Below are 21,979 nucleotides of genomic sequence, written 5' to 3'. Positions count from 1 at the left end.
ATTGAAAAGACTGCCAAATGCAGTGCCTTAAAATAGTTAAATGTTAATAATTTTCACAAATCTTGTCCAATATTTGTGGAATTTGGGGAGATGATGCATAACAATAATAAAAATCTGTGATAAGCTCATCAGTTGACTGTGACCCATGAAAAACATTTTTCAGAGCAAATAAATGTGAGAAAACTGAAAATGGCACTGAAAAGACTGCCAAATTCTATGGTACAAAATAGTTAAACGTTAATAATTTTCACAAATCTTGTCTAATATTTGTGAAATTTGGATAGATAATGCATAACAACAATAAAAATCTGTGATAAGCTCATCAGTTGACTGTGTCTCATGAAAAAGTTTTTTTTGGACAATAAAATTGAGAAAACTGAAAATGTCACTGACACGACTGCCAAAATCCATGGCTTAAAATAGTTAAATGTTAATAATTTTCACAAAACTTGTCTAATATTTGTGAAATTTGGACAGATGATGCATAACAATAATAAAAATCTGTGATAAGCTCATCAGTTGACTGTGTCTCATGAAAAACATTTTTCAGACCATATAAATGTGAGAAAACTGAAAATGACATTGCAAAGACTGCCAAATTCCATGGCTTAAAATAGTTAAACGTTGATAATTTTCACAAATCTTGTCTAATATTTGTGAAATTTGGATAGATGATGCATAACAACAATAAAATTCTGTGATTAGCTCATCAAATGACTGTGTCTCATGAAAAAGTTTTTTTTGGACAATAAAATTGAGAAAACTGAAAATGTCACTGAAACGACTGCCAAATTCCATGGCTTAAAATAGTTAAACGTTAATAATTTTTACAAATCTTGTCTAATATTTGTGAAATTTGGATAGATGATGCATAACAATAATAAAAATCTGTGATAAGCTCATCAGTTGACTGTGTCTCATGAAAAACATTTTTCAGAGCATATAAATGTGAGAAAACTGAAAATGACATTGAAAAGACTGCCAAATTCCATGGCTTAAAATAGTTAAACGTTAATAATTTTCACAAATATTGTCTAATATTTGTGAAATTTGGATAGATGATGCATAACAACAATAAAATTCTGTGATAAGCTCATCAGTTGACTGTGTCTCATTAAAAAGATTTTTTTGGACAATAAATAAAGCTCATCAGTTGACTGTGTCTCATTAAAAATATTTTTTTGGACAATAAATTTGAGAAAATTGAAAATGACACTGAGAAGACTGCAAAAGGCGGTGCCTTTAAATAGTTAAACGTTAATAATTTTCACAAAACTTGTTCAGTATTTGTGAAATTTGGAGAGATGATGCTTAACAATAACAAAAATCTGTGATAAGTTTAACAGCTGACAGTGTGTGATAGAATTGTAGTTGTTTGACATTTTGTATGCGAAGAGTGAGAATTATCTACAATATTTTTTTTTCAATTTCACAACATCTAATTAGACTCACATTAAACATCAAATATTATGATTTGAGTTTGTTTGTGTAAGAGGTGACAAATTACCCATAATTTTCCTCTGGAAAAGAATATATACCCATTTAAGACATCTCCTTACTACCAATACCAGATGCAGATTCCTCCTTACAATCGGTTTCTGGAATAGGGTTTAGCACACCATTTGACAATGTCCTAAAGCTTGCCATATACCATGTATTGTACACATGGATGAGACATAGCATTGCTCTTGCTGTTTTCTTTTGCTGTCTGTTTTTTCTATAGGAATTAGCCCTGACCAGACAGGAAGAATCAGTTCACCAAAAAAGTCATCATGCTGTATGGAAAAGGTCACCTGGAAAAAGAACAATATGTTTGATAAAAGTGAAAATTAAATTCTAAAAATTGACAAATTTCCCACACTAAAATAGTTGAACAATAATTTTGATAAACTTAACCTAAACAGTTGACTGTGTCTAATAAAAATGATATTTTCAGAACATATAAATTTGAGAAATACTGAAAATGACATTGAAAAGACTGCCAAATGCGGTGCCTTAAAATAGTTAAATGTTAATAATTTTCACAAATCTTGTCCAATATTTGTGGAATTTTGAGAGATGATGCTTAACAATAATAAAAATCTATGATAAGCTCATCAATTGACTGTGATCCATGAAAAACATTTTTCAGAGCATACAAATGTGAGAAAACTGAAAATGACATTGAAAAGACTGCCAAATTCCATGGCTTAAAATAGTTAAATGTTAGTAATTTTCACAAATCTTGTCTAATATTTGTGAAATTTGGATAGATGATGCATAACAACAATAAAAATCTGTGATTAGCTCATCAGTTGACGGTGTCTCATGAAAAAGTTTTTTTTTTGGACAATAAAATTGAGAAAACTGAAAATGTCACTGAAACGACTGCCAAATTCTATGGTGTAAAATAGTTAAACGTTAATGATTTTCACAAATCTTGTCTTATATTTGTGAAATTTGGATAGATGATGCATAACAACAATGAAAATCTGTGATTAGCTCATCAGTTGACTGTGTCTCATGAAAAAGTTTTTTTTGGACAATAAAATTGAGAAAACTGAAAATGTCACTGAAACGACTGCCAAAATCCATGCCTTAAAATAGTTAAACGTAAATAATTTTCACAAATCTTGTTCAACATTTGTGAAATTTGAACAGATGATGCATAACAACAATAAAAATCTGTGATAAGCTCATCAGTTGACTGTGACCCATGAAAAAGAATTTTCAGAGCATATAAATGTGAGAAAACTGAAAATGACATTGCAAAGACTGCCAAATTCCATGGCTTAAAATAGTTAAACGTTAATAATTTTCACAAATCTTGTCTAATATTTGTGAAATTTGAATAGATGATGCATAACAACAATAAAATTCTGTGATAAGCTCATCAGTTGACTGTGTCTCATTAAAAAGATTTTTTGGGACAATAAATTTGAGAAAATTGAAAATGACACTGAGAAGACTGCAAAAGGCGGTGCCTTAAAATAGTTAAACGTTAATAATTTTCACAAAACTTGTTCAGTATTTGTGAAATTTGGAGAGATGATGCTTAACAATAACAAAAATCTGTGATAAGTTTAACAGTTGACAGTGTGTGATAGAAATGTAGTTGTTTGACATTTTGTATGCGAAGAGTGAGAATTATCTACAATATTTTTTTCTTCAATTTCACAACATCTAATTAGACTCACATTAAACATCAAATATTATGATTTGAGTTTGTTTGTGTAAGAGGTGACAAATTACCCATAATTTTCCTCTGGAAAAGAATATATACCCATTTAAGACATCTCCTTACAACCAATACCAGATGCAGATTCCTCCTTACAATTGGTTTCTCGAATAGGGTTTAGCACACCATTTGACAATGTCCTAAAGCTTGCCATATACCATGTATTGTACACATGGATGAGACATAGCATTGCTCTTGCTGTTTTCTTTTGCTGTCTGTTTTTTCTATAGGAATTAGCCCTGACCAGACAGGAAGAATCAGTTCACCAAAAAAGTCATCATGCTGTATGGAAAAGGTCACCTGGAAAAATAACAATATGTTTGATAAAAGTGAAAATTAAATTCTAAAAATTGACAAATTTCCCACACTAAAATAGTTGAACAATAAATTTGATAAACTTAACCTAAATAGTTGAATATGTCTAATAAAAAGGATATTTTCAGAACATATAAATTTGAGAAATACTGAAAATGACATTGAAAAGACTGCCATATTCCATGGCTTAAAATAGTTAAATGTTAATAATTTTCACAAATCTTGTCTAATATTTGTGAAATTTGGATAGATGATGCATAACAACAATAAAAATCTGTGATTAGCTAATCAGTTGACTGTGTCTCATGAAAAAGTTTTTTTTTTTGGACAATAAAATTGAGAAAACTGAATATGTCACTGAAACGACTGCCAAAATCCATGGCTTAAAATAGTAAAAACATTAATAATTTTCACAAATCTTGTCTAATATTTGTGAAATTTGGATAGATGATGCATAACAATAATAAAAATCTGTGATAAGCTCATCAGTTGACTGTGTCTCATGAAAAACATTTTTCAGAGCATATAAATTGGAGAAAAATGAAAATGACATTGGAAAGACTGCCAAATTCCATGGCTTAAAATAGTTAAACGTTAATAATTTTCACAAATCTTGTCTAATATTTGTGAAATTTGGAAAGATGATGCATAACAACAATAAAATTCTGTGATAAGCTCATCAGTTGACTGTGTCTCATTAAAAATCTTTTTTTGGACAATAAATTTGAGAAAATTGAAAATGACACTGAGAAGACTGCAAAAGGCGGTGCCTTAAAATAGTTAAACGTTAATAATTTTCACAAAACTTGTTCAGTATTTGTGAAATTTGGAGAGATGATGCTTAGCAATAACAAAAATCTGTGATATTCTTAACAGTTGACTGTGTGTGACAGAATTGTAGTTGTTTGACATTTTGTATGCGAAGAGTGAGAATTATCTACAATATTTTTTTTTTCAATTTCACAACATCTAATTAGACTCACATTAAACATCAAATCTTATGATTTGAGTTTGTTTGTGTAAGAGGTGACAAATTACCCATAATTTTCCTCTGGAAAAGAATATATACCCATTGAAGACATCTCCTTACTACCAATACCAGATGCAGATTCCTCCTTACAATCGGTTTCTGGAATAGGGTTTAGCACACCATTTGACAATGTCCTAAAGCTTGCCATATACCATCTATTGTACACATGGATGAGACATAGCATTGCTCTTGCTGTTGTCTTTTGCTGTCTGTTTTTTCTATAGGAATTAGCCCTGACCAGACAGGAAGAATCAGTTCACCAAAAAAGCCATCACGCTGTATGGAAAAGGTCACCTGGAAAAATAACAATATGTTTGATAAAAGTGAAAATTAAATTCTAAAAAATTGACAAATTTCCCACACTAAAATAGTTGAACAATAAATTTGATAAACTTCACCTAAATAGTTGAATATGTCTAATAAAAAGGATATTTTCAGAACATATAAATTTGAGAAATACTGAAAATGACATTGAAAAGACTGCCAAATTCCATAGCTTAAAATAGTTAAATGTTAATAATTTTCACAAATCTTGTCTAATATTTGTGAAATTTGGATAGATGATGCATAACAACAATAAAAATCTGTGATTAGCTAATCAGTTGACTGTGTCTCATGAAAAAGTTTTTTTTGGACAATAAAATTGAGAAAACTGAAAATGTCACTGAAACGACTGCCAAAATCCATGGCTTAAAATAGTTAAACGTTAATAATTTTCACAAATCTTGTCTAATATTTGTGAAATTTGGATAGATGATGCATAACAATAATAAAAATCTGTGATAAGCTCATCAGTTGACTGTGTCTCATGAAAAACATTTTTCAGAGCATATAAATGTGAGAAAACTGAAAATGACATTGCAAAGACTGCCTAATTCCATGGCTTAAAATAGTTAAACGTTAATAATTTTCACAAATCTTGTCTAATATTTGTGAAATTTGGATAGATGATGCATAACAACAGTAAAATTCTGTGATAAGCTCATCAGTTGACTGTGTCTCATTAAAAAGATTTTTTGGGACAATAAATTTGAGAAAATTGAAAATGACACTGAGAAGACTGCAAAAGGCGGTGCCTTTAAATAGTTAAACGTTAATAATTTTCACAAAACTTGTTCAATATTTGTGAAATTTGGAGAGATGATGCTTAACAATAACAAAAATCTGTGATAAGCTTAACAGTTGACAGTGTGTGATAGAATTGTAGTTGTTTGACATTTTGTATGCGAAGAGTGAGAATTATCTACAATATTTTTTTTTTTCAATTTCACAACATCTAATTAGACTCACATTAAACATCAAATATTATGATTTGAGTTTGTTTGTGTAAGAGGTGACAAATTACCCATAATTTTCCTCTGGAAAAGAATCTATACCCATTTAAGACATCTCCTTACAACCAATACCAGATGCAGATTCCTCCTTACAATCGGTTTCTGGAATAGGGTTTAGCACACCATTTGACAATGTCCTAAAGCTTGCCATATACCATCTATTGTACACATGGATGAGACATAGCATTGCTCTTGCTGTTGTCTTTTGCTGTCTGTTTTTTCTATAGGAATTAGCCCTGACCAGACAGGAAAAATCAGTTCACCAAAAAAGCCATCACGCTGTATGGAAAAGGTCACCTGGAAAAATAACAATATGTTTGATAAAAGTGAAAATTAAATTCTAAAAATTGACAAATTTCCCACACTAAAATAGTTGAACAATAAATTTGATAAACTTTACCTAAATAGTTGAATATGTCTAATAAAAAGGATATTTTCAGAACATATAAATTTGAGAAATACTGAAAATGACATTGAAAAGACTGCCAAACTCCATGGCTTAAAATAGTTAAATGTTAATAATTTTCACAAATCTTGTCCAATATTTGTGAAATTTGGACAGATGATGCATAACAATAATAAAAATCTGTGATAAGCTCATCAGTTGACTGTGTCTCATGAAAAATATTTTTCAGAGCATATAAATGTGAGAAAACTGAAAATGACACTGAAAAGACTGCCAAATTCCATGGTATAAAATATTTAAACGTTAATATTTTTCAAAAATCTTGTCTAATATTTGTGGAATTTGGAGAGATGATGCTTATCAATAATAAATATCTGTGATAAGCTCATCAGTTGACTGTGTCTCATGAAAAACATTTCTGAGAGCATATAAATGTGAGAAAACTGAAAATGACATTGAAAAGAGTGCCAAATGCGGTGCCATAAAATAGTTAAACGTTAATAATTTTCAGAAATCATGTCCAATATTTGTGAAATTGGGACAGATGATGCATAACAGCAATAAAATCTGTGATAAGCTTATCAGCTGACTGTGTCTCATGGAAAAGATTTTTTCAGAGCATATTATTTGGAGAAAACTGAAAATTACATTGAAAAGACCTGCAAATTCCATGGCATAAAATAGTTAAATATTAATGATTTTGACAAACCCAGTCCAATATTTGTGAAATTTGTACAAATGATGCTTAAAATCAATAAAAATCTGTTCTAAGCTTATCAGCTGACTGTGTGTAATAGAAGTGTAGCTTATTAACAATTTGTATGAGAAGAGTGAGAATTATCAAAAAAATGTTTTTTCAATTTCACAACATCTAATTAGGCTCTTATTTAACATCAAATGTTATGATTTGAGTTTGTTTGTGTAGGAGGTGACAAATTACCCATAATTGTCCTGTGGAAAACAATATATACCCATTCAAGACTTCTCCTTACTACCAATACCAGATGCAGATTCCTCCTTACAATCGGTTTCTGGAATAGGGTTTAGCACACCATTTGACAATGTCCTAAAGCTTCCCACATACCATCATGAGACACAGCATTGCTCTTGCTGTTGTCTTTTGCTGCCTGTTTTTTCTATAGGAATTAGCCATGACTAGACAGGAAGAATCAGTTCACCAAAAAAGCCACTAGCTGTATGGAAAAGGTCACCTGGAAAAAGAACAATATATTTGAAAAAAGTGAAAATTTTAAAAATTGACAAATTTCACAGACTGATATAGTTAAACAATAAGAATTTTTATAAAGTTAACCTTAACAGTTGACTGTCTAATAAAAGGATATTTTCGGTACATATAAATTTGAGAAAACTGAAAATTACATTAATAAGACTTCCAAATTCCATGGCTTAAAATAGTTAAACATTAATAATTTTCACAAATTTCGTCCAATGTTTGTGAAATTTGGACAGATGATGAATAACAATAATAAAAATCTGTGATAAGCTCATCAGTTGACTGTGTCTCATGAAAAAGATTTTTCAGAGCATATGAATTGGAGAAAACTGAAAATTACATTGAAAAGACTGCCAAATTCCATGGCTTAAAATAGTTAAACGTTAATTATTTTCACAAATCTTGTCCAATATTTGTGAAATTTGGACAGATGATGCATAACAATAATAAAAATCTGTGATAAGCTCATCAGTTGACTGTGTCTCATGGAAAAGATTTTTTCAGAGCATATAATTTGGAGAAAACTAAAAATTACATTAAAAGACCGGCAAATTCCATGGCATAAAATAGTTAAATATTGACAATTTTGACAAATCTTGTCCAATATTTGTGAAATTTGTATATATCATGCTTAACATCAATAAAAATCTGAAAAAGCACAAAAGTTGACAATGTCCAAAGAAAAAGATTTTTTCAGAGCATATAAATTTGAGAAAACTGAAAATGACATTGAAAAGACTGCCAAATTCCATGGATTAAAATAGTTAAATGTTAATATTTTCACAAATCTAGTCCAATATTTGTGAAATTTTTACAAATAATTCCTTAGATCAATAAAAATCTGTGATAAGCTCATCAGTTGCCTGGGTTCAATGAAAAAGATTTTTTTTTTTTTTTTTTTTTTTTTTTTTTGGACAATATATTTGAGAAAACTGAAAATATCACTGAAAAGACTGCCAAATTCCAAGGTATAAAATAGTTAAACGTTAATAATTTTGACAAATCTTGTTCATTATTTGTGGAATTTGGACAAATGATACTTTACAATAATAAAAATCTGTGATAAGCTTATCAGCTGACTGTGTGTAATAGAAGTGTAGCTTATTGACAATTTGTGTGAGAAGACTGAGAATTATCAAAAACATTTTTTTTTTTTCAATTTCACAACATCTAATTAGCTTCATATTAAACATCAAATGTTATGATTTGAGTTTGTTTGTGTAAGAGGTGACAAATTACCCATAATTGTCTTCTGGAAAACAATATATACCCATTCAAGACTTCTCCTTACTACCAATACCAGATGCAGATTCCTCCTTACAATTTGTTTTTGGAATTGGGGTTTAGCATACCATTTGACAATGTCCCAAAGCTTGCCTACCATCTATTGTAGACATGGATGACACAATCCATTGCTCTTGCTGTTGTCTTTTGCTGCCTGTTTTTTCTATAGGAATTGGCCATGACCAGACAGGAAGAATCAGTTCACCAAAAAAGCCCCCACGCTGTATGGAAAAGGTCACCTGGAAGAGAAATGTACGATGTATTTAAAAAAAAAAATGGAAATTAAATTTTAAAAAGTGATAAATTTATCAGACTAAAATAGCTAAGCATTAATAATTTTGATAAAGTTGGATTTAAAAGTTGATTGTGTCTAATGGAAAGGCTCATCTGGAAAAAGAACAGTAAGTTTGAAAAAAAGTGAAAATATCGCCAGTTTTCGAGATATAAGGGATAGAAAATTTGCAAAGCTCAGTTCATGGTGAAAATTAGGTCAAAGGTCAATTTCAGGATCACAGTTAGATTGGCAGTATATGACATCCTATTCAAGTTCAATGAGGGTAAGAAATACTCCCCCTTAATCACCAATCACGAAGAATTAAAACAGGTCAATCACCAATCACGAAGATATATTCAGGTCAATCACCAATCACGAAGATTTGAAAGCTATCACCATTCATCAAGATAGAAAATTGCTATACTTGCAGGAATGCAAAGAATTCATAACATTCCCAGAATAATTAATTTCGTATGTTGAATGACATGAATCGTCTGTTTAGAGATATTCAGCCATTCTTATTGGTCAGGATTCCCGTGACAGAGACTAAGGCGATGATATACGAATAGAACAGGAAAGTAGCAAACTACTCACATTTCCACTTTCCCAGATAGCAAGATGACGTTGGGCCAACGTCGGCACCGTTGGCAATTGGTCGGCATTGGCATGCCGCCATCGGGCCAACGTTGGGCCAACGTTGGCACTGTTGACGTTGGCCTGCCGTCGTTGGGCCAACGTCGGGCCAACGTCCTTTTTTTGACGTTGATCCGATGTAGGGCCAACGTTGGGCCAATGTAGGACCAACATCATTTTTTGTCGTTGATCCAATGTAGGGCCAACGTCATTTTTTAAGTATTAAAGTATTAAACTTATGTTGGACCAGTCTTTTTTAATTTCATGTCAAACCGCCATCAAGCCAATATATGATGTCATTTTTTTATTTACTTTTATTATTTTTTATTTTTTATTTATTTTTTTATAGACCAGTGAGCTGAATGCATTGAACTAACATCATTTGATCAATTTTGATTTAATTTATCTCAATCTCTTTCTCTCTTTTTTTCAAAATCCCCTCATTAATCCACTATTTGTTTAATTTGACTTGACATTTGAATGATCTGTTAATTTGTTAGAGCTATTCGTTCCGCTTTTTTAAAATTCCGCCTTTTATGATAAGCCGGTCAAGGACCCGGATGTAGCGTTTCTTAGAGTTATGGATATGAAAAAAGCACAAGTGTATCAAACCAATACAATTCGTCGAGTGATTTGATTCGTGATGCGATTTAATTCGAAGACATCAACACTGGCGACGAGGATTAACTCTAGTGCAAAACTGCGAGCCAACTTTCTTTGAGAAAATGGAGGAAAAATGTGAAATTACGAAATTCGAACCGTACAGAAGTCCGGAGCGGGAGACATTAGGGCCACGCTGGACGCGCTGGCTTTACAGTTTTAAACTCTTCGCTGACGGAAAAGGATTGATCGTTTCAGAACCAACGGACGGAATAAATAATGAACAAAGACAGAAAATTAAAAATACATGTCAGAGGAGACGCGCGCTTATGTTGCATTCAGCAGGGACAGGTGTACTGTACAAGATATTTTCAGGGGCCGGTTTCACAAAGCAGTAGTTAGTTAGAACAACTAACTACTGAACTACCTCGCTAACGAGCAAACTTAGCGATTTTCGAGGGGTGTTTCACGAAGCAGTCGTTAACTCATCGCTAAGTTCAGTCGTAAAGTTCGGTCGTTAGTTCTCTCGTTACTCTCCGTAGTCTCGAAACCGTCTGCCGGAAGTGGAACTCTTGCGTAAAAGTGTCACGAAAGCACTAACTCTCCAATTTTTGGTGGCTGAAAATGCATAAGAACGTCTGCTTTGAGGTCGTCGTAAAGGATCTCCACCACCTTTTTGCCGCTCTTTTTGTCACAGCTAGGCGCAACCTCTTGTAAATTGCATCATCGTGTGTATATTCTAATAGATTCTGCCTTTCATGAAAACGTCGTAGTCTACGTTGCCGTCTGGCGGTACGGATAGCAAGAAAAGTAGCCGCCATATTGGATACAAAGACAAACGACAGACAACGGTAACTAAGCAACCTTTTTATTTCACTCATTACGCATGCGTACGATGAAACTCTAGAGTTAGCGACTGGTCTGACCAGTCGTTAAATATCCAAGGCAACAACGAGACAATAACGAGCGAGAGAACTAGCGACTGCTTCGTGAAACGGCACTATAACTAGCGAGAGGCTAACTACCGATCGCTAACTAACTACTGCTTTGTGAAACCGGCCCCAGGACTCTCTCAAACACTGTTACACAGGTGAGAAACATGAATAACGCTTTAAATGAAAGTGGAACACCAGAAACTGTGAGTATGGTGAGACCGAAGTCATTTAACAAACCAACTCAGTCTAAACACCACGAGTTCAGACATGAAAAACGAAGTAGAAACCCACCGACTGAGAAAACATGGAACGTTGGATCACTTTGCAAAAGTCTGCAAAACTGAAACTATTGTTCATGTAAATGACAGTTATGAACATGATAATCCAGGGGTGCATATACATTTGGTGTGGGAACCAATGCAATATACACAGACATGCCAAATATGGTGGAAATAGAGATAGGCGGCGTTGATCTCAGTGTATTACCAGATTCAGGTGCATATTTTAATATCATTGATGAAAATACATGGGGAATGCTGAAATCCAAAAAAAAAAATAAATAAATAAAAATAATAATAATAATAATAATTATAAAAATGAAAATAAGAAAAATAAATGTGGCTCAGGCTCTTGTGGAGGACCACAAAACAAACAGTATTATTCATACACGTCTGAGAAATCTTTAAAAGTGAAGGGAACATTTGAATGTGACATATTGACCCATTAGAGCCTGCGTCATCAAAACAAACGGCAGCCATACTGGAGGGAGACCGGAATCGTCTGCTGCGCATGAACAAGTCATGTCTGTACAAATGTAGTTCAGTTTTCGTTTTCTGTATTTTCTTTCATATTTAACCGAGCAAAATGATGAATTACTGCAGGGTATTTGGTCGAGAGAAGGTAACTAACTTTACAAGCGTTCACAGACTGCCTGCAGTGGTAAAAATCCATGGTGAAGGAACTAAAACCATAAACGGAGGAGAGACGGCGAGGTGGCTTTGAATCAAGACTCTTCGGAATAGTAAAGGATAAAACTAATTTATTTTATAGCAAAGAATGAAGAGCCAACTGTGCAGATTTTACCATAAAAGAAAAAAAAGTAGAACACCAAAGACCTAGGTGTGTACGTTTGGGGCGCACGTATATATTTAAAGTAGTGCCCAAAAAGTGTGGGTGGAGAGTGTGTTAATTTGTTAAAACGTGTTGAAATACCCAGGCAGGGTTTCGACTTTTATAATAAAGACTCACCTATTGCCTTGGGTGTAATTTGTTATCAGTTACGGTGCTCTCTAGATTTTATCGGCTGTCACCTACCTCTTTTATACCTGGTTAGCATTATTCCCAATTAGTGTCAAGGCTATATTTGTACTGTACACAGCTGAGCTGGGCCAATTAAATCAATTACCTGTATGAAGTGTATTTGGAAGTTAGTGGCTTCGATTTGGTGTAGTGATAAGAGTAATTTTATTTTGCAAGTAAATTCTTCCTCAGGTGTAATTGACATATAACTTTGATAACCTCATGAAATAATTTTGCACTTTTCTCTGTAAAAATGTTAAATTCTGCTCCTTTCAACTGTAATGTTGTAAGTTATAATATGAATAAAAATCACTATTGTTATCTTTCTATTAATTTACATTTAGGAAATTGATCAGGCATTTCCCACCAAGCCACACTGATTGGGTGCAAGTAAATTATATAAAAAAAAAAAAAGGAAGCTTTTGATGACAGGTACAAAAGGCAGCTAGATGACACACAAGGTAGAAGCAGCAAAAAATATTCCTAGATCTCTGTGACCAGCTGAGGAGACAGGATCTGAACATCAGGAGAGTGAAATCCAGTGCATGACAGGAGTTATTTAATTGAAGCGACACTCAGAACTCAGCATTTCATGTTCACTTTTATTCATACAAAATGTGCACTTTTCCTATATGTTTAAGCAAATGGTTGTAGAAATCAATTCATGAACTGAATTATTGTTATTTTACATTGGACATCATAAATACATAAGTGTGAAAAATGCCTTGCTTCTGTGAATGACTGAATAATAATAAAATCCTAACAATGTTGCTTATATGAATGGTTGCATTCATGGTGAATATTAAACTCTCTCAAACAACAGTCTTGTTACATGTATTTTCTAATGAACTAAAATGAAGTACAAGAATGCTGAAATAATTTAAAAAGTTGATGATGTAATAGAGCAAATGTTCTGCATACTTTACTTATGTATAAACAATAGCATCTGAAAATCCCCAATATAGTTAGGCTTTACATTAAAAAAAGAGAACAACAAATACCTGATATTGCAGTTTTAAAGTTAATTTAAAACATATGAATTTTGTTCACTGAATACCTAGCAAAATATTTTCAATACAAATGGTATATTAAATTTTATAAAATCAGTTTGATACAATACTTTTTATGACAGTAGATGTATTTTGAAAACTTATTTACAACACAACTTACCACCTTTATTTTGATACAAAGGACACGTCTTTTTCATCATTGACATAGTTTCTATTGCTCCATTGTTATCAAGTGTATAGTCCCATGGCAAATTCCCATTCTCTAAGAGCGGATTCTCAACGAATTAAGCCAGGCTTTACAAAGCCGGTGACCTAAAAATGGCGGACGTACATGAAAGAAAAACCGCCTAATCTTTTAATAGTCTCTCCGCCTCCCCACACGTCGTCCCTGCGGGGTACAGTAATTAAATCGCGTCTCCGTTCGCCATGCGGAAGCTACCTGAGAAATATTAAGTGCGCATGCTCATCAGTTAAACTCGTGGTGAAGAAAGCATGGCGGCTGAAGGCGATCGAAGGAAAAAAGCTCTTCTGTTCTATTATCTTTGAAAACAGAGACGAAAAAGGAATAATTTGGCCCGTAGAGCAGCAATGAATCGACTATCTACGGAGATAATATCACCAGAGATATTCACGGAAATATTAATGTTCGGAGCCGAGATTTAATTACTGTACCCCGCAGGGACGACGTGTGGGGAGGCGTGTGAGAGGCGGAGAGACTATTAAAAGATTAGGCGGTTTTTCTTTCATGTACGTCCGCCATTTTTAGGTCACCGGCTTTGTAAAGCCTGGCTTTATTCGTTGAGAATGCGCTCTAAGTCCCACGTAAACTGAGGTTTGAAGATATTTGTAGTGCCTAACAAATGCTTCTGTGAATGACTGAACTAATAATAAAATGCTAACAATGTTGCTTATATGAATTAACAACAGTCTTGTTACATGTACTTTCTAATGAACCAATATGAAGTACAAGAATGCTGAAATAATTTCTGACAGCTTCACGATGTAAAGATAAGTCATAACTAACAGCAATATTTCATGTCATAAGACAATCATACATTCTTCCTTGAATCCACAAGGGTTTATCCTGATGATCAGCTCAAATTTCTTATATCTATCCTTTATGAAAACAGTTGCTTCTTTTTAAGGTTAAACTTATGATTACACATTAAACTCTCTCAAACTATAACTGTTATTACCCAATGAACAAGAAAAATGAAGTACAAGATAACTGAACTATCTTCTGACAACACGATGTTGGGTAAGTAGCATTTAGTAGGATTTCACGTTTTTAGACTGTCTTGAGTTCATATCGGTCGATCCCGCTGAGCAGCTGAAGCCTCAGCTTGTATATATCCTTTTCCCTTTGGTGTCCTTGATCGTGATATGAAGTTTACTTTATTTTATTTGGTTTACCTATATTTACGCTACTATTCCCCGTCGTTCATTCCCTCCAGCATGGCCGCGGGACTAGTGTTACGGAGCAAATATGACGTCACTGTAATCGGTTAATAGGCAGGTAAAGGAAGAGACCGTGTGGAATTTGTAGTAGTGAAAGGACATGGGGTTTGATATGAGTTGATTAGATTTGAGAATTTTCAGTGTGGTTAAAAGAATTATAGTTGGAGGTCATATGTTATTCTGCAAATGTTTGAAAAGACAATTTAAAGAGTGAACTGTCAATTAGCATATTTTGAAAGGACCGTTTCTCTCCATGAAAGGAAGGGATGTGTTTTGACTTGACATTTGAATAAACTGTTGTTAACTTAGTAGAGTTACTTGTTCCATTGTTAATTCCTTTAATTATTATTAGCTTGTCAAGGAGCCGGATGTATCATTTCTTAGTGTTATGAATATGAAAAAAGCACAAGCGTTGCAAACTGGTTCAATTCATTGAGTGATTTGAATTGTGATGTAATTTAATTCAAAAGCATCAACAATATACTGGGGTTTGTCTTTGTGCACATGTAATTCTCTTTTTATTGTACATCTATATCTATGCTAGGGTATACATAATTCTTTTTCAGAGTTTATATGTATGTAGCCAGCATGCAAGTTGAATACATTGAAACAGTTACTGCATGGTTATTTATAATTTTATTATAACTCACCATCATCTAAAAAACAAAGTTTTTTTTTTCATTCATTATTCAAGATTTATTCATTACAGAACTACAGTGATTTGTGATTATGATTATTAATGATATGTTTGAATTAGTTTAAAAATGACAATGTATAATATTATTTAGGTTAAAGTGTGCAAAAATATTTTTCCTCCTCGAACCCATTGTACATGCAGAATTAATTACAATTTTGGTATTTTTGTGTTAGCTCAGATTCGATGAGCAGCTTTGTTTTGTAAAAAAAATGTATATAAGTGACATTTGCCCCTGTTTAGTGTCTGAGTATTTGCCCTTTTGCAGTGTTGTTATTTTAAACTTACATTGTTTTGTACAAAAAGACAAGTTTCTTTTTTATTAAATGTATTGACACTGTATTTACTGTTGATTTGGTTACACACACACACACACACACACACACACACATATATAATTTTAACATAATTGAACAGATTTTAACTTTAACTAAAAAATGAAGCCATAAATAAAGTGATTCAGGCCTTTTAAAACTGAAAACATCCTGTAGAACTTAATGTATAGGGCTAATATAAGGTTCATTCATAAATAACTTTTATGTAACTAATTAAATATTCAGTTAATATAATTTTCAGACTTTATCTAAAGTAGGAATTTTCAGCAATGAAATTTGGCCATGAAATCACCACTATGATATAATAAAGAATATATTTGTGTTGGAGACAGACAAAGTGTTGTTGTTTTTGCTTATAATTTCGTTAAGTCGATTAATCACTTACTTTGGAACAAAAAAAAAAAAAAGGTAATTTTGGGCCTACGTAGGGCCAATAAGCTGGATGGCATAATTACATTGGGCCAACATCGTACCAACGTCATAACCCTGATGCTGGGCCACCATCGGGCCAACCATTACCCACCATCGGGCCAACGTCGGCCCACCATCGGGCCAACGTCAGCTGGTCGGCAAAACGACGTTGGGCCGACGTCGGGCCAACAGATGGCCGATGAGCACGGACGTCGGCCCGACGCCGGCACCGTCGCTGGCCCGACGTTGGCCCAGTGTACTGGTCAGCCTTACGACGTTGGCCCGACGTCGTAAGGCCAACCATGCCGACGTTGGCCCAGCGTCGGGCCAACGCCTTCTTGCTATCTGGGAATTTCTACCTGCCTTGTTTGAAGAGTTTGTTGAATTTATCTCCAGTGAATGATCGCCCTACAATCATGATACAAAGTTTGGGACTATCTAGAACAAATTCCTCTAATGCTAATTAAACATTTTTACGAATCACGTTGATGAATTCATACCAATTAATAACGCGGAACAAAGAAGTTCCTGAATCACGATTCACGCAGAATATTGTGCTTCAATATTGTACCACGCTCGAAAAATAAGGCCAGTCACGTGTAACGCAAAAGGTATTAATTATGGGTGTATCTTTGCCAGTTTTGGAGACATGAAGATTGGAAAACTTGCAAAGTGCAGTTCATAATGAAAAGTAGGTCAAAGGTCAATTTTAAGGTCACAGTTACAGTAGATTACCAGTATATGACTTCCTTAGTTCAATAGTAACTATGGGCATATCTCTGCTAATTTTGGAATAATTGTATAGTGCAATGAAAAAACCATGTCGAAAACAAAAAAAAAAAAAAAAAAAGGACACCACCTCCAGTATTACATTTGACAAGTTCTACAAAAAATGCAAAAAAAAAAAGGTCTCTAGCTTTTACGGTTCCAGAATTAGAGAGAGTTTTCAGTTTCCGTATCTAATGATTGCTTCTTCCATGAAAATGCACCGATTAACCCCAAACTCCCAAAGATGAAAGGAGTTGCTGATTGTAATCCCTCACTATAATATGACAGCTTAGGTCTGTGTAGTTTCTGAAAATTGGTACAAACAATTGATCATCAGCTGAGTTTATTTTTCCAAATGAAAGTCATTGACATAGGAACTGTAAAGGTAAAAGTCAGGCTCTTTAAGTTTATTTATGATAACTATGTCACTTATTAAATTTAGTGCTAATGATTTAACTTACAGTACTTTTCAAAAGTTTTAAGTTTTTGCTATAACATACTGAAACAAACAAGAAGTATAGCTTTCAGTTTAAGGTTGACAAAAATAGTTTTCTGTTATTAATTTATGCAAATTAAACATGACTTCCAGCCAGTTGTGGATAGCTGCAAAATGGACTTGAAGGTCATTAAAGAAGGATCTGTGCATCTAGACCTTTAGCAAACAATTAGAGGAGCACCTTATTGGAGCTACTTTCAAAGTGAACCATGTGGTTGCACACTCAAAGTACAAGACTGAGGTTACTAAAAGGGATTCCATCCAAGCTATGCTTGATAATTCTGAAAAAAGGTAATTAATATTTTGATTTTAAACCCATATGATATTAATTGATTTCACCAATACATTACAAGTTGTGCCATTAAAGATTATGAGTTTTTCTTAAATTATTCATTCCTTTTAAGTACTCGCTTTGATTTATAACAAATTTAATGACTTTTTCAATTATAGCCAAATATTATGTACAATTATTTTTAAATCAATAATTTAATTTTTCTTTTTATTAAAAAGAAGTTTTTACTTTGTGTGCATCTTAGAATTTAGTTCTGTATTGTATTATTCCCAGATTCCCTGACCAGGAGCTGATGTCCTCTTTCTGTGTTTTGGGGATGAAGCCCATTTCTCTACTCAGTCAGGATGAGCTGCAGTGTTGGGGGGGATGAATCCATGGAAATGCTGACATCTCACTTTGGAGAGAAAATGCACACAAAGAAATCAAAGGAATCTGTGTCCAAGACCCTTATTGATGCTCAAGAGGTGAAGAAAGAATGGAGAATTATAAAAAATGATCTTCTCACTCAGTGTTACCCAAGGCATTCAACTGCAAAACTCTGGGAATTGATAGCTACTGATCATAAGGATCAATTTCCAAATCTCATAATGTTAGCCTCTTTGGCACTGGCACATCCAGTGCACACAGCGGTAAATTTCATATTGATCATTAAATTTGAAAAAAGTTTCCTTTATTAGTGCAATCTTTGCCATAAACTTTTCAGTTTTCTGGCCAATTGGACCACCAGTTTCCTAAAATCTACTGAATTCACTGAGGTCCAAGTGAATTTTTGAACAAACTAGACATTTTCACTATTGCATTACTATTTGTAATAACAAGACAATGTCTCTGTCATTCTTTTTAGAATCATCATATATCAGTTATATTGAATAAAAAATTAGATCAAAAGTCAACTATCTGGCACATACCTAGTGTCATTATTATTCTCTTCACGTAGCCAATGCCAGCTTGCAAGGTCTATAATTATACATGGCACAGGGCTGCAATACTGCATGACCTATTTTCTTGTGTGAAAACTAGGCATTGTGTGTGACTGTAGATTATCTATTTCACTGGCCAGTCATTTTAAACTAAAAATGGAATAAATATAGAATTCCAAGTGTAGGACGGGTCAAGCAGCAGTTAGTGAGTAGGAGAAAATTGCTCCTTACCCCAGGAAAATTCATGGGGGGGGGGGGGGGGGGGGGGGGGGGGGGGGGGTTAGATCCGGTGGAGAACTTCTTTAACTATAAGAAATAAGTTGAACAAATACCATGGGCAGTTTTTAAATAATGTGACATTTTAAAAAGTTTGAATCAACTGCAGCTACACAGTATTACACTCATGACATTTTGGCTATATTTTTAGCTTTTCACTTTTACTTTTTTTTTAATAAGCTTTTTTTTTATTTTGCAGTTATGAACAATCTTATTGAGAGATAAAACAGTGTTATAAGTTTTACATTACAGCAATTTTTACAAAATTTCTAAAATTTCATTCAAAAATTTTAAAATAGCCCATAAGGCTATACATGTATTTGACAATCATGCAGCAATAGATGGGTATCCAAGGAAGCTTTGTTACTATGGAAACACATTCTAAGAAAACCAGATAAAATTAAAGTTTTCTAGGCATGTGATTTCCTGTTTTTCCACTCACATATATATATTATATACCTGATCCTGCCAGGTGTCTAATAACAGAGATGCCCACCTCTAGAAATCTAAAATCTGGACATTCTAAAATTTTGCTAAATAGCAGGGGGGGGGGGGGGGGGGGGGGGGCGTTGTGATCAGGTGCTCAGTGGGGGGTGGGGTGGGGGACCCCTATCTCAAAATATGAAGTTTTCAAAAGATCATCCAACTAGTCTGAAGATAAATCGACAGGGCGTTAGCTGACAGTGGTGCAAATTTTCAAAGTCGCTTTTATCCGGGAGATTTGGTTAACTTTATTGCTTGTACGGGTGACGGGGAGATTCGTTCTGTATCCGGGAGACTCCCAGATTATCCGGGAGAGTCGACATGTATACAACAAGCCCAAATGAATGTTTACCCGACGACTTTGACTTCAGGAAAAGTTGGATGACTGAACACCGTTTTGTGTTGATTAGATCTATGATTTTGTAGAAAGAGAATGAAAGACACGAATGAAGATAAGATTTGTTCGTTATCACAAACCAGAAGTCTTGAAGCATTTATTAGAAGGGAATCAAATAGTCTTTATACTAATACCCAATAAACTAAAATGCACTCCTCTTCGATTGTGTTAACTTGCAACTTGTTAACTTGTATTCTGCTCTTTCACATCCCAAAAAATCTTCACTGAATGTTTGCATATGTAAGGCGAGGTGCCAGTGGCAATTGAATGGGAGAAGATGACATTTTCTTACGGCGTTAATATTCCTAGATATATTCCATAACGTGCGAAATGCATGAAAATAGTATTCCGATCCGAAAGAACAAGTCTGTTGATGAAAAAAAGACCCGCAGTGAAAACGCAATCAACATATCTGTCACAACTAACACACTATATCGGAGGAGAATCGGGGCACATCAAGCGCATCCCAGTTCAGCGCTACGTTCAAGCTATTTCTGCCTAGAGTCTACATCTTGTGATTTTTAGTTCAAATATAAATTGATAATATATTGGTTGAAAAGGATTTGATTTTATAAATATTGTTCATTACTTAAAAGTAAAGGAAGTTATTTTTACACTCCCTTTTTTTATTTCAATTTTCGCAGACGGTAGGCCTATATGTAGGCCCTATCTGTCTTGCCTGAGTTCTATACTCTGGTAGTTGACACTACTCTGGTAGGACTAGTGTACATATTGTGATAGCAACAACACTGTCCTCTCTACGTTACTCGTTAATGCGTGGACAAGGGATGGGCCAGGGTTATTAGGGTATAAAATGAACCAATGTCCCCCACAACCGGCAGTTTTACAGAATTATTAAACCCCATTCTACCTATCATTTAGATATATTTTCTTGATTTAATTTGGTTAGATAAGAAAAGGAAGACAGAATGTGTCCCTCAATGTTCTAGGTTATTTCTGAACTATGCGCGGAGCCTGGAGAACTATAACAAGGCAATCAAATATCAATAACGTGCAGCAGACGAGATAATTGACGCTCATTAGTTTACGTTGTCTGCGGACAAAGATCAATAACAGCGTCCGATGAGGTGAAATCCTGAGTCCATGTTGTGTACATATATCAGATGAACGCCGACAATGGTGATATTAAATAAATAGTGCAATAAAAAAGGGATATATGTTCTCAATCACAACATTTTCCTATATAGTGCATCAGAAAAGCGTTGGTGAACGACGTACTGCACATAGCTGCCACTGGGGGGGGGGGGGGGTGCTCTAGTCAAATGTTGCGTTTTCCTAAATTAAAAGAAACATCTTCTTGAGAAAATTCAGAATTTTTTATAGAAATTGGCGTTAATTCATTGCATTTCGACCCCTACAAAGAAAATTCAGCAGGCAATAGCCGAACTTTCTCCATTCATGACACATACAGCTGTACTCGCCTAGTGTAGAAATGGCACATGAAATACAACTATGTACCTCAAGTGGAGAAGGCCGTGGGGGGAGAGTAGGGACGTGGAGAAGGCTGCAGGGAGGTGTAAATCCGTGGGGAAGGCCGCGGGGAGGGGCAGGGACGTGGAGAAGGCTGTGGGGAGGGGCAGGGATGTGGAGAAGACCGTGAGGAGGGGCAGGGACGTGGAGAAGACCGTGGGGAGGGGCAGGGACGTGGAGAAGGCCGTGGGGAGGGGCAGGGATGTGGAGAAGGCCTCTGGGAGGGGCAGGGATGTGGAAAAGACCGTGGAGGGGGGGGAAGCAAAGCCATTAAGAAGGCCGTGGGGAGGCACAGGGACGTGGAGAAGCCGTGGGGAGAAGCCGTTGGTCATTTGCCATTACATGTCATTTTTTAATCAAACTAATACTACCATTTTCTCTATTTTT

At 34.4% G+C, this 21,979-nt stretch overlaps 1 protein-coding gene and 2 long non-coding RNA genes across 4 annotated transcripts in view; 2 read left to right on the top strand and 1 right to left on the bottom strand.

Moving 5' to 3' along the window:
- Window positions 1-21,979, top strand: part of LOC106161885 (uncharacterized) — a 104,149-nt gene that overhangs the window by 38,200 nt on the left and 43,970 nt on the right. The gene's annotated exons all lie outside the window — the stretch shown is intronic.
- The window catches only part of LOC147760190 (uncharacterized), a 73,075-nt gene that overhangs the window by 29,919 nt on the left and 21,177 nt on the right, over window positions 1-21,979 (bottom strand). The gene's annotated exons all lie outside the window — the stretch shown is intronic.
- Window positions 12,215-13,383, top strand: LOC147760191 (uncharacterized). The gene is made up of 2 exons (XR_015330798.1): window positions 12,215-12,381; window positions 12,906-13,383. It is a non-coding gene; the product is annotated as an uncharacterized LOC147760191 (long non-coding RNA).

The sequence above is a fragment of the Lingula anatina genome, chromosome 8 (genome assembly GCF_051362555.1).
Source record: "Lingula anatina isolate TDL-2025a chromosome 8, LinAna3.0, whole genome shotgun sequence".
Classification (NCBI taxonomy): domain Eukaryota; kingdom Metazoa; phylum Brachiopoda; class Lingulata; order Lingulida; family Lingulidae; genus Lingula; species Lingula anatina.
Note: the sequence above shows the minus strand (reverse complement) of the source record. Positions and strands in the feature narration are given on the sequence as shown.